The sequence below is a fragment of the Galeopterus variegatus genome, unplaced genomic scaffold (genome assembly GCF_000696425.1).
Source record: "Galeopterus variegatus unplaced genomic scaffold, G_variegatus-3.0.2 Scaffold8226, whole genome shotgun sequence".
In the NCBI taxonomy this organism is placed as follows: domain Eukaryota; kingdom Metazoa; phylum Chordata; class Mammalia; order Dermoptera; family Cynocephalidae; genus Galeopterus; species Galeopterus variegatus.
The window spans coordinates 28,601-32,458 of NW_007734337.1; the positions used below are offsets into that span (position 1 = coordinate 28,601).

The 3,858-nt window shown below is 36.8% G+C and overlaps 1 pseudogene; it reads left to right on the top strand.

Annotated features, from left to right (window-relative positions):
- Positions 1-1,621: 1,621 nt before the first annotated feature.
- Positions 1,622-2,812, top strand: LOC103608260 (annotated as a pseudogene).
- Positions 2,813-3,858: the final 1,046 nt, after the last annotated feature.

The following is a 3,858-nucleotide window of genomic DNA, read 5'->3' on the forward strand; positions in this document are numbered from 1 at the left end:
TATTTTTCGACACATTTTCTTAACTCTCCAAGAATATTGATGGTAACGTTTGAAGTTTTCTTCTCTCTAGATAGTCTCTAGGACTGAGGGATTACCTCCAGTTCCTTTTTATTTTTTTTAATTTTTCTTTTGTTTGTTCTTACCTTCACTTTTGTTTTAGAGCCTTTCCTTAGGAGACTCCCTTTGTCTGCTCATTTTAAGCTGAGAAGCTGTTTAGAGTTTCCAAGTCTATGCTCACTAACATCTCCTCCAACTGGTGACTGGCCATCTGCGGGAGGAACAGAGCCTCAGTATCAGTATCTGGGATTCTTCTAGGAGTCTTAAGTCCAGGATAAGTGAGAGTTCAGTAGGAGAAGGGATTTAGGACATCTAACTGTTTAATTCACAACTTTAGTTTTATTCTCCCATTTCATCCTCATTCTACATAATCGTCACTCTCCGTCCTACTTGTGGAGTGACCGGTCAGTTAGTGCTATTGGTAATTGGAAAACCTGCTGGGAATGAATCATTTTAGATCATATTGGCCCTCAGTCATTCCCCTTTCCTCCCTGCCCCCTCTGACCATAGGGTTTTGTCCTTGTGAGTCTAAGTCAATAACTTTTCACCACTTGCTTTACCAAAGTGTTATTGCTTTTTTGTCCTCTACTATTTTTTCCTAATAATTTCTGTTGGTTTCTTTTGAAATCTCCCCTGGTATATTTTTTGACACATTTTCTTAACTCTCCAAGAATATTGATGGTAACGTTTGAAGTTTCCTTCTCTCTAGATAGTCTCTAGGACTGAGGAATTTCCTCCAGTTCCTTTTTTTTTTTTTAAATTTTTCTTTTGTTTGTTCTTACCTTCACTTTTGTTTTAGAGCCTTTCCTTAGGAGACTCCCTTTGTCTGTCTGCTCATTTTAAGCTGAGAAGCTGTTTAGAGGTTCCAAGTCTATGCTCACTAACATCTCCTCCAACTGGTGACTGGCCATCTGGGGGAGGAACAGAGCCTCAGTATCAGTATCTGGGATTCTCCTAGGAGTCTTAAGTCCAGGATAAGTGAGAGTTCAGTGGGAGAAGGGATTTAGGACATCTAACTGTTTAATTCACAACTTTAGTTTTATTCTCCCATTTCAACCTCATTCTACATAATCGTCACTCTCCGTCCTACTTGTGGAGTGACCAGTCAGTCAGTGCTATTGGTAATTGGAAAACCTGCTGGGAATGAATCATTTTAGATCATATTGGCCCTCAATCATCCCCCTTTCCTCCCTGCCCCCTCTGACCATAGGGTTGTGTCCTTGTGAGTCTAAGTCAATAACTTTTCACTGCTTGCTTTACCAAAGTGTATTGCTTTTTTGTCCTCTACTATTTTTTCCTAATAATTTCTGTTGGTTTCTTTTGAAATCNTATTGCTTTTTTGTCCTCTACTATTTTTTCCTAATAATTTCTGTTGGTTTCTTTTGAAATCTCTCTTCTCTGTAGCTTTAGAGCAGTTTCAAATGGCAGGAAAAAGAGATACCCATATTTGTCCTTTGCTCCCAATGCACTTATGTATTGAATGCACCTGTCACTAGAACCAATGTCAAAAATGTCTCTTTAACGTATCCCTTACCTGGGGTGGCTGCACTGTGGCTGCCCCGTGATGGGGTGTCCTTTTCCAGCTGTAGTCACCATTCAGCAGCAGGCCCGAGACAGCGGGAACAAGAGGCGGGGTCAGCACGGGGTATTTTCACGGCCCTTGGAAGTAACTGTCAATGGGAGGAAATGCACGTTTGGAAAGTGGCCGCAACGCTTCGCAGAACGTGTTAACCTTCCTCTCTGGGTCAATAATCTGATTGTTCTCATTCTCAGCTGTTCCGTGTTCTGTAGGGAGGACAGGGTGACCTCAGCCATTTAGAAGGGCAGGTGGACTTTAATGCAACTTCCAGCCAACATTAAGACGAGAACAGGGACGTTGCTTTAAAACTCTACAGAAGGTAAAAATTCTTTGCCTCATCATGACGTGGACTCAAAATCTAAGGGAAAAAGCCAAACATGTCAAAGCTCCCTGGAACCAGCGTGGTAATAAAGTGTTGTTTATGAGTTCAGAAGAAAATATAGACTCCCCTACTGTGGGATTAAAAATCAAAGAAGGCAGAAAACAACTATACTGGAAATAAATAAATAAATAAATAAAACTCTTTAGTGTGTTCATGACAATTATCTGGAAGACACTGATTGATTTATGAAAGCAAAGGACGGTACGTATGTCATACTAGACAACCTGAAATGGCTTCTGACCTATATACTATAGACTATAACCCCGAAGAACCCGTTTTCCTTGGGAAGAGACATAGGCCCTATGTAGAGCAGGGACACATGAGCAGGGGAGCAGGACATCAAATGAGCAAAGAAGTCTTGAAGACATTTGCTGATGAATTCAAAATGGACGAATGCACACATATTTCTTCCACTAAAGACTCAGAGGTGGGGAGATGCATGGAAATTACAAACAGAGGAGCAGGGGATTCCAGAGATCCCACTGGAAAAGAAACTTTCCATCATCACTTCCCACCAGAAGACCACTCAATCAAAGCTTTAACACTGGGTGTTGGAAGTCTAACTGTTATCCTCCCATAGAGGGTGCTAGTTGCTATTCTGATCTTGCAGTTTCTTTTCACTATGTTGGGCCTACATCTATGTATGAGTTAGAACACCTTGTCTATCACCTTCATCCATATGGTTATATAGATACCAACCTGTCTTTCCTGAGAATATACTGAAGAAAATAAGCACACAAAAATTAACATGCAAAGTTAAAATTAGGACGCTCTTGAAGGAAAAACACAAATGAACAAAGGTAAAATCTCTAACATTGCAACAAAGAGGGACTTTTGTATTTCTGTTATAGAATACTGGAATCTCAATGAGGAATTCTTTCTAAATGAACATTTCATATTAGAAATATTTCATGTACACAACTGTCAAATGACTGAAGCTTTAAGTGGGCTGTACAGTCTGTTAAAATGTATTTTGATAAGATTTTATACATACATATATACATATATACATGTATATACATATAGATATATATGGCTTCATATATATAAATATATAAATACATAAATATATAAATATATAAATACATAAATATAAATATAATATATATATATATTATATATATATTATATATATATATACTATTATATATTATATATATGAAGAATTGTGTTTTTAAAATGGTGGCCATGGAAAAGATCTAGAGATATTGTTGCCTGTTCTTGGCCACATGGTTTATGAGGGTACTTCAAAAAATTCATGGAAAATATAGAACTAAAAGATAATGTGAATCTTTCCATGAACTTTTGAAGTACTCTCATATTGTCACTGAGAAATAGAAACAGTTAAATTTGCTAAACTACACTGCATCATGCTCATAACATACATTCAATGCTAAACAAATCTGCCTAAAAAATTTCAGGAGGAAATATTGCTGCTCAATGTTTTTTGTGAACTGTGATTTGCAGCGATTATTTATAATTTGCAATCCTTCTTCTGGAAAAGGTAGACACTTGTTCTAAACATGCATTGATAAAATCACATTTTGAAAATCCAAAAAAAAGATAAATAAGATAAAATAAAATCCTCATCCTCATCTGTGTCTTCCAAGAGTCAACCAGCACATAGCATTATTTTTCTAACATGACACTAAATTACAAAATCTTCTTGCTAAAAATCATTCAGATGAACAATCATTTTATAATAATTATAATTATTATTACTTACACCAAATTTCCAAAATCTGGCATTGTGCAAGATATAAATAAGGCATGACTTTTGCACTCGAGTTGTTTATCTGGTTAATATCTGTATTTATATAGCCAATATGAACAAAACAGA